This window comes from Adiantum capillus-veneris, chromosome 18, assembly GCF_014529385.1.
Source record: "Adiantum capillus-veneris isolate H3 chromosome 18, ASM1452938v2, whole genome shotgun sequence".
Classification (NCBI taxonomy): Eukaryota; Viridiplantae; Streptophyta; class Polypodiopsida; order Polypodiales; family Pteridaceae; genus Adiantum; species Adiantum capillus-veneris.
Genome location: NC_140948.1, coordinates 114,825,126 through 114,835,395, shown reverse-complemented (window position 1 = coordinate 114,835,395; position 10,270 = coordinate 114,825,126).

Sequence of the window (10,270 nt, the reverse complement as noted above, 5' to 3'; positions counted from 1 at the left end):
CCATCATTTAATAGCCTTTCGACATTTCTTCAATTTCTTGGGAGGGGAGAAGCAGGCTTGTTACGCTATTGCGAGCGGTTGTGTATGGGTGCAGGTGCTTTTTTGCATATATGGATGCACGAATGTCAAGCTCTTCACCTCAAGACGCTGGCATTACACGAGAGTGTTGCCTCTTCGGAGAGGGTGGTTAAAACTCTTGAACAACAAATGTCAGAAAAGAAGTCTCACATTCAGAAGCTTGCCAACACCATTACATACTTGAAAGAAACACCCCTTGGTGCAAAGCAACGCAAATGCACGTATTCATCCATTGAAACTCTTGCACATTGGGGAGGAGCACGCAAACGATGAGTTACAGCCACAAGGTGATTTGGTCTTTACTTGCATGATGCATTCTTACTTCACACTATTTTCTAACATTCATTTTTATTTGTTGCTAGAAACTTCATCCAGGAGGCATGCGGTGGAACAAGCCAAGATGATCGAGTCAATCTTCTCACTAGTTGTCTCAATACCCAGGATGTGATTTCTATCTTACAATCACCTGGAGCTAAGCACATTAAGGATGCAGTCACCAAGGACCTTATGCGTAAATTGAGAAATGTGGTTAGTGATGATGATGTGCAACAAGCTTGTGATGAGGCTGGAATCAACACCAAAGCCTATCAGGCTATTTTCCAACTCCTAAAGGATGCCCTCAAAGAGCATGGCATTGTGGAAAACCTATTTCCCGTTCCTCACAAGGTCAACCTCGCAAAGAAGGCCACAAACGAAGATGTGTTCTCCCGCATTGGGACATACCTACACATTGAAGACACAATGCCAAATTCCCTTTATGCTTCGTGCACAACAAAGACAAGGGGAAAAGGTAAGAAACAATCCATAAGAACTTCGGAGAAGGGCTTTCCTTACACAATGTGGAAAAATATTTTTGTGGATCTTAGAAGGCTTCAACAAGCCATGCTTAGATTTTACGAGTTACCTGAAGAAGGTGACACACTTTACTTTTTTCTTTGGTATTGTTCTTATCAAAGACTCTGAAGTTTAAGGTCTTGGCACTATTTATTTTGTAGTGCTTGGCACAAAGGTCGCTTTTGTGCTGAAGCTCGATGAGTCACATAGTGAAAGGCCGAAGGTTAGAGAGGCTAAGTGTCACTCTAATGAACGAGGCCCTTCTGCAAACCAAGCGAAGGGATTTAGTCGAGCCATCTCCCACCCCATCTTTTAGCGTGCAATCAGAGAAAGACATTTGGTGGTTGGGTGCTATTGAGGTGCCCAAAGAGACCAATGGAGTACTTTCATGGATTTTTGAGAGAACTCCATGGATCATAGAAGTAATACACTCCCAAATTGCAGGTCAGAAGTTGGAGATTGAGGGTTTTGGTGTTTATGATGTGGAGTGGCACTTAGGTGGGGATTTGAAGACCATAAAGTGTTTGCTTGGCTGCAAACAAGGGGCTTCTTCTCTCATGCCTTGTCCATTTTGCACTCGAGGGTACAAACCTAATGGACAAAAATCACATAAGAGCACTGCAAAGGTCGGTTCCATGCTTCCATGGCAAGGGCATGGAGAACAAGGGTTAGATTGTCGTGATGTCGGAGATGAAGGTAGAGAATGGGAAGCGTCTTTTATGAGATGTCCCATGCTCAATGCCCCAGACCGTGATCAAAAGGACCACACTTGGAATCCAATCTTTCCATTTCCTCTATCGAATGTAAATTTTTGTACATTACATGCATTCATGCGTATTTTTGATAGGCTATTGAAGTTCCACATTGACTATGATTTCACAATGAAACCATTGGAAAAGTCCCAGGAAGCGATCAAAACAGTGGAGGTACTCTTGAATTTCATTGGATGTCATGGTGGATATGTGTCTATTGTTGCTGCAAAGAACACAAGGGAGGCCCATGAAATTGCTCAACAAGTGTCAATGAGTGGACAAAAATCTAGACACTTTTTGAAGAAAGTTTCCCAAGGAAAGCCAAGTTGATATGATGCTCAAAACAGCTCCAACCAGCAGGCAGGTAACCTTTGGGAGCTTTGGAAGGAGTTATGCAAAGCTACTACTGACAATGATTCAAATGGCGAGCTTGCAAACAAGCGCAAGAAAGTTTGGGCACATTTTGATAAAATGGTCAAGCTTATGGGCCTTAATAGCACAACAGAAGAACAACGCCAATCATTTCAAGAAGCCTTGGCGGATTTTACCAAGGTCTTCACCCTTTCTTGGGGTGAAAATAACATCACACATTACATGGTAAGCCATGTTACGTGGTGTATTTATTACAAGGGATTGTTTTTATTAAATAATGTGGATCATTTACTCATATGAACAACATATCTTGTTTGCGCATGGTGCATTTTTTATGCACAAGTATGGATCGCTTGAAATTTTTAGCACTCAAGGCATGGAGAAGTCTCATTATCGAGCAAGGGGAGTGTACTTCAAAAATACTCGACATGGTGGTGGAATGGTGCAATCCAATTATTTGGAGGAGATGTTCAACTGGTTTCTTCACACAACATTTGCTCGTAAGCTCACAATGGAGCGTGCGCGACAATCGAAGATTTCTATTGAAGTGCGGAAATGGAGTCGTCAAGAGCATAGCAACAATTGGCAAATGTTGCAAGGTCCCGCCAACCATGTTGCAGGGCGGCGATGCAGAGTTCGACAATGATCAAAGTGGATACTGCGTGAGTCACTACACGTGAAAGCAAGGTCTAACTCTTAGCAACATGTTTATTTAAAGAATAATAGTTTTATTTTTCAAAATTAGTGTGAATAGGGCCCTTTTTAAATGGGCCCTTATAAATATTGCATGCTCTCATAAACCACTCATTTCTTAAGAGTAGGTGAGCTCTTACCATACAAAATGGCACGCACCAAACAAACCGCGAAAGAGCATCCGCCTGCCAGCAAAAACACCCTCCAAGGATGTGAGAAGCCGGCATGGCTTAAAGGCACAGGAAAACGGCCACGAACACCTGGCCGTTCCAGGAACTCTTCTGGCAGTGGGCATTGTAGTAGGGCACCAGAGTCATCGAGGGCTGTTGAATCTCCACATCCTCAAGATATAACACCTAGAAAAAGAATGAAGCAACGTGCCTAGCGCTGGAGAGAAGAAGAGGGACAATAAACAACAAAGTCCGATAGGGAGGAGCCATCGCGCCACCAATCACAAGCAGGACCATCTAGGACTTGGGTGGTCCATACAGACACTGAATTAGAGAGTGAGACACCATGGCTGCGAGCTAAAATACCGCACACACATCGGGTGCCTGTTGAGGGGAAGACACTGCGTCGAGGCCAGGGAGCTCTCCCCACACCACAAGATTGGCAGGCAAGGGAAGAGGATGAATCACAAGAGGCTGCAGATCCAGCCCCTAAGCATGTAAACAGGCGCAAGTCTAAGTTTTTGAAGAAGCCTAAACGCCACCAGCGAGTAAATGTGCAAGTGCCCCCAAGACAACCGTAGCGGCGCCGAAAAATAGCAAGGGCATTCCCAAAAATCTACCACTACCAGAAGACTATAGAGCTTTTGATTCGACGTGCCCCCTTTGCTCGCAGAGTGAAGGAGATGCTTCAAAGCTATGGAAATCAATATAGAATGCAAGCAATAGCGCTAGAGGCTATTCAAGAAGCTGTAGAGGCCTACATCATTTCGGTGTTGGAAGATACCAACCTATGCGCCATTCATGCAAAGCAAGTGACAATACAGCCAAAAGATATGTAGCTTGCACGTCAATTGCCACGAGACTTCGAGCATTAGCTGAAGTTACCCCTCTTTTTGTATTGCACACCCTTATCTTTGTAAAGTTTTGACTTTCCAATGACAATATGATCAACAGTTGTGTCTACTGTGTCTATTATCTTTGTAATGAGATGACTTTGCAATTTTAAGTTCTGTGTACCCATAAGATATCAAAAAAGTTAACATATTGTTAAACCAGGTGTCTATGCAACAATGAAATAGGTTTTTCAAATGTCCAATGTAATTGGGCCTTTTGGTGCAGTTAATGAATTGCTTTCATTTAATTTATGTATTTTAAGTATCCTAGGGGGCAGAGATGCCTACCAGGTGAAAAAAAAAGGGTGGCCACAAGGGTGCGTAAATGGCCCATCCACCAGTTTTGAAAGGCCCATTTGCACGCCCTTGTGGCCACCCTTGTTTTGGCACCTGGTAGGCTTCTCTACCCCCTAGGATACTTAAAAAACACAAATTTACTAAAAGCAATTGATTTTGCATCATTACTTTAGATGGAGCCTTGTGGCCATATTTTTTTTTGCCATTTCAAGCTTTGAATTCCCCATAGGATATAAAAAAAGTTTAACATATTGTGAAACCAAGTGTCTATGCAGCATTATTTTGGAATTTTCAAATGTCCAATGTAATTGGGTTTTTGGTGCAGGGGTGTACTAGGTAGAGCTAAAGCAGGTGATAGTGTGCTGGAAAACTTAAATTCAGAATTGATTTCACCTTTTCTAGTGTCCTTGAGTGTTAACATATGCTGAAATTGCCATAAAAAGGGTGGCCACGAGGCTCCATCTAAATTAATGATGCAAAACCTATTGCTTTCAATAAATTTGTGTTTTTTGAGCATCCTAGGGGGTAGAGAAGCCTACCAAGTGCCAAAAAAAGGGTGGCCACAAGGGCGCGCAAATGGGCCATCCAAAACTGGTGGATGGGCCATTTGCGCGCCCTTGTGGCCACCCTTTTTTTTGCTCCTGGTAGGCATCTCTACCCCCTAGGATACTTAAAATACATAAATTAACTAAAAAGAATTGGTTTTGCATCATTACTTTAGAGAAACCACTTCTCACTCAAATGTGTTTTATACTTTCCCCAATATCATGTGCATCCAACTTCCGTTGTGTTGTTACTTCAAGCAAAAAAGACAGCTTATTGAAACATATCACCAATTACAACAATTTTCAAGATTGACAAATCACATTTAGAAGAATTTGCAAGATAGAGAGACAATTCTAAATATTTTTTATTACTTCCAAAATGGTGATTTTACATAATGTATCTGAGGAGTTCATAATTTTCTTGATCATTTCCTAGCGTCTATCTTGCGCGTAAGGCAACTACCCAGTCAAGAGGGACTGCGCTATGGCCTTTGGGTCAGTTGAGCCAATGGAAGCATGTATCCCTATCTGGGCAAGCACTTTACCACGGAAGCCAGTGCCAAACGTTGTGCATACAAGGGATCTACACACTAGAAACACAAGATGCGCAGTTCGAGCAATGGTGCTCAAACACAAAAACTTGCTCAAAGCTTTCAACGACCAAGTCATAAAATGGGCTTGGGGAGTAAATTCATTATGGATAATGGCCACATCGCCGGGGGGGAGTTGTCCTAGGTAATGCGCAAGAGAAGATTGAGGTCCACAGCCCGTCCGCGCAGCAAAATCATCAAGCTCCACGACGTCCTGTCACTAAACCAATGAAGGTTGAGAAAAAAGACAATGAAGTATAAAATAGTAACATGAAAATTAGGATACAGTTTACCTCCTGCTCCTTGTCGTCCTCCTCCCTGTTGCCCTTGGCAGCCAAGTCAATGCTCCCATGCACCGCAACTACGAGCTTTGGATCATCAGATGGGAGGTTGCATAATGGCATAGGCATCATTAGCGGCCTCAACCTTGGCTTGCGTGGCTTGGAATTCTTCCTCAGCCACGTGCAACTGCTCTGCTGCCAGGACCTCCGCACATACAACTGCAATAGTGTCAGCAACAGAGTCCCCAATTGGCAAGAGCTTGCTTTCTAGGGCATCTGGCGTATTGTCTAAGGGACATTTGGTGTTGTTGCATAGCATGCTCAAGCATTCATCCATGCGCAAGCCAAATGTTTTCTCCAAATCATGCATAAACACATACTCCTCCCCATCCACTACCACTGAGGAGAAGCGGCCGATTTCTGCCTCTGGGATAGCCACATCTGTCAATGGTAGTGGCACTGGAGTGTCACTAGGGCCAACCACAACTATGGATTTCTCAACCACTTCCTCGAGCCCCCTGGGGTACTCGAGCCGGAGTGTCTTTCCTTCCGCTGCAAGGTTTATGGGGATAACCTCCTGCTCCTTGGTGTCCTTGATAAAGGACCCAACCTGAAGGTGTGGTAAGCGGAGCTCCTCCAAATCAGGTTCCTCGCTCACCAAGAAGATTAATATTGCGAGCTGAGAAAGGTACTCCACCCCCAACTTGCGCTTCTTGAGCGCTGATACCCCTGGGGCTTGCTCGTCTAAGAAATGGCCTGCGTCGGTGGCAATTTCTTGGAATCGTTGCAACCGCTTGGAGAATGGGCGATCACCTTTGTGTATATAGCGCAAAAAATCACAAGGCACCCAGATCCCTGCATGTGGGGAGATAGATACAAAATATTTTATGATGTGCTCCATGAACGCAAAAATCTTGGCAAATGCATCCATGTGAAGGGAAATTGTGGCATCAAGGTCAGGGAGACGAGTAAAAAAGGTGTGGAGGTCCAACTTCCCTTTGTATTTGGTGTCCTCGAGGAAGAGGATGAAGCGTGAAAAAGGGGTGGATGTGGGTGCAGATGCAGAGGCTGTGGAAGCATCCATGTCTAGCCTGGGGTGTAGATAGAGAGTGGAGGAGCTCAAGAGTTGCAAAAGTGAAAATAGTGAATGAGTTAGGCGCTCCTCCTTTTATAATGGTCCCTTTTTTAAAGACATTAAAAAAAGGCACTTTCACCAAAAAATGATTTCTCATCTCAATGCAAAAAATTATATTCAAAGACATGATTTGCCGAAGCAAATCATGTTGATTACATCGGGGATCGTTTTCAAAATTGCAAGAGTTACAAAGTTATAAGATCGATAGCATAGTTCCATCCATCCCCCAATCCTCCTCAACCTTGAATTTGTCTTCCATTCTCTTCCCAATTTGCGGACATTCATTACAATAAGCATCCAATGATCGACAAACCATGATGTATTGAAAATGTGGTGGAAGGATTCTCACCTTGTGACCTTGTAAACGAACTTGTGCTTGTTGAAGGGCCTCAAAACCCATAATAACCAAATGTTCTCGCACATTACTGAGAGTCCAATGCTTGTTCACTTAGACTGCCTCCAAAGCATCGTTGGGCATCTTCATTGCTGCAATATCAAAGCTTGCAATAGCGCCGTCTACACTCTGTAAGGGAGTCCACACTCCAAGCTTGCACATCCAACGATCATAGTGAAATCGTATGTACAAGGAGGTGCGGGATTTCAAATAGCACATTCCAATACCTGAAGCTCCAACCTTACAACGGTACCGGTCCCCGTTGTGCATGCCCTCCACAAAACCCCAGTCCTCTTCTAAAAGCCTTCCTAATTCCTCGTAATGCACATCTTTACATACAAGCATTGTGGTAGTCTCCACAAATCCAAACGCTTTTAAAATGTGCACAAAACAATGAATAGGCAAACACCAACTCAAGCCCACAGACCTAGAAGCTATAGAGTATTTCAAAGAGTTTTGGACATCTATTATCATCTTTTGCTTGAAAGATGCTACCGACCACAAATCTGGCACCAGCCACTCCATACTTAATAAGTAAGTTACTTTGATGGATTCAAGCGTTCCAAACGCTTGTGTAGTAGTAGGCACAATATAGGAGTGAGAATAGAAGAAAATCCTTCTTTGAACCAGTTTGGTTGGGCAAAGATGTGGGAACATTGTTGCTCCAATATCCGCATGTATAGCATTGAATGTGCCGGAGAGACTATGTAGTGGCTGCTCCTCCACCAACGTATGACTATAAATGCATGACAAATCTTAAGTATGAATCCATAATAACATTACACTGTGATTCACACCTAGCTTTGTATTCTCAAAACATGTCCTTACAATGTGTTGGAAATCGAGGCGGTTGTTGCAATTGCATGGTTGACATTGAGAAAACATGTTGCACAATGGCTACGGTCTCCTTGTCTTTGCGGTTCTTGAAGCCAAGGAGATTTCCTTTCCAATGAAGATCCAAGTTTGCACGATTCCGCACACGACAAGGGCCAATAGCAGATGGTTGCATGTATACCCAAGCACCTTTGGTGAACTCTTGTGGCACCCACGCATCATCTATACCTCTAGTGTTGTGGCATGCAAGTGCTGTGACCTCATCCTTTGGCCGCCTTTGCGAAGTAGAGTTGGCCATGGTTGAGCAAAGAAAATTAGGAGGAGGAGCAGGACCTTGCTTGTTGCTACAATGTAGGTGGGATAAAGTGATAGGAGAAGGTGGTTAACCCTTGTGGCAATGGGAGGAGAAGGTGGATAACCCTTGCTTGGTGTGGCAATGGAAGGAGAAGGTGGATAACCCTTGCTTGGTGTGGCAATGGAAGGTGGTAGGGGAGGAGAGAGGAGCTTCCTTGCTGTCGTAGATGGTGTAGAGAGAGAGAGTGTTGGAGTAGAGGATGAGTGTGATGGTAGCAACCAAGGAGGGGTTGGAAAAGGGGTTCTAGAGAGAGAAAATAACTTTTTGCCTAAGGAGTACTTTTGGGGGAGCTCTGGATAGTAAAAAAGATTTTTCAAATTTTTTTGAAAAATTTGAATTTTAGGGTTTTTGGGTGCACGTTTTGACTTTTTGAGGTCAAAAAATGCTTTTTTGATCATAAAATAGATTTAGGGGGGTGTTAAGAAGATAAAATTTGAGTTTTGAAAATTTTGAAAAATTTCAAATTTTTGGGATTTTTTCAAAACCGGATAAAAAGGAGGGAAGTTGGAGGTGGAGGTTCCATATGCCCCCCACCTCCCCCCCCCCCCCCCCCCCCTACACACCCCACCTTCTTACTAGGTAAGAGCCCATTTAAGAAGTGTAATACTACTATTTAAGAATTGGGTAAGTGTACTCATAATCCTATTGTTGAGGCTTAGATTGGTCAATGTTGATCCACAAATTCATCTCCACATCAGTGAGACTTTATACACGTATGAAGTCTACTGTGTTAAATATGACTCAGACCTTGGCTGTAAGTAGTCATTAGCAATATGTTATACCCATCTGTGCCAGTGAAATTGGATTTTGGATTCTCCTTTTAAGTATGGAGCCAGATTTCACATATGGAGCTTGGGATTCCGATATTGGGGTTAACATGGGGTAAATGGCTACATAATTGGATGGGGTTTTAGCTTTGGGTTACTTTTGTTGGGATAAAATCCTGTAGAGTTTTGTCCTAATCCATCATTTAACCATTATGAGACTTCATACGCGTATGAAGTCTTTATTGAGTTTTCTGGCCTTGGCTTCTTCTGGAGCTTCCTTTGGTGATTGGGACACCCAATATCCACTTTGATTCCCATTTGGATATGGACACATTGGATGGGGCCTAGAATACTCCACAGGAGGAAATTTCTGCTTTGGTACTACTAGTGGTCACCAAACTTGTCCAAATTGAAGGTATGCATTGTATGTAACATGGTGCACAAACCAGTGCTGAGAAATTGTTGGTTAGGCTCTCAAATGATAGTTTAGACTTTATACGCGTATGAAGACTATTGATGTAAAACAGTGAGAAATTCCCCAAGCTAGTGCTGTATGGCTTGTGTAAAGTATCCATGAACTCTGATATGACTTTGGGCTTGTGAATTGTGATAGAAAGGCTTCAAAAGATGTCATGATACATGTTTGGCTTTTCTGAATGAATGAAGGTCATATCACTTCCAATTGTGCTTGCTGTGTGTTAGAGGGCTCATGATGATGTTTTCCAAGTGCTAAAAGCCTAAAATTCCAGCTAGCCTACTATATCAAGGCTTGTAGACTTTATACGCTGTTGGGCGTATTTTTGACAACCCGTTTTTTGTAAATTTGTACATACGGACATGACATCCAATGTCAAAAGGGTGTATGGGCTTTCTTTTTGTGGGTTTTTTAGCTTGCTTTAGTAAGCACATGTACATGCACTGCAAGTCGCTAGTCTAGTGACAGCTATCGAGTTGTTGTAAGTGTCCGTGAGTGAGTTTTTTGAAGTGAGACTTGTATATAACTCAAACTCATGTACAAACTTAAAAAAGTTCAGCCAAAGATCAGAAAATTTTAGGTTTGAGCTCGTTGTGCCTCCTTGACGGTTTCTGTTGCAGTTTTTTGCCACGACTAGCCTTCTCTACGTGTAGTCGTGCTGGGACAGCTTTCTGTTCGCGTCAATTTTTCTCATGGCGGCGTATGGAATCAAATTTGTTCATCTTCAGCTTTCTCGCTAGTCATTTTTCAAGATTTCTCTCAAGCTTTAAACTGTCCCAATTGGAGTTGTGCTCTTCAGGTTACG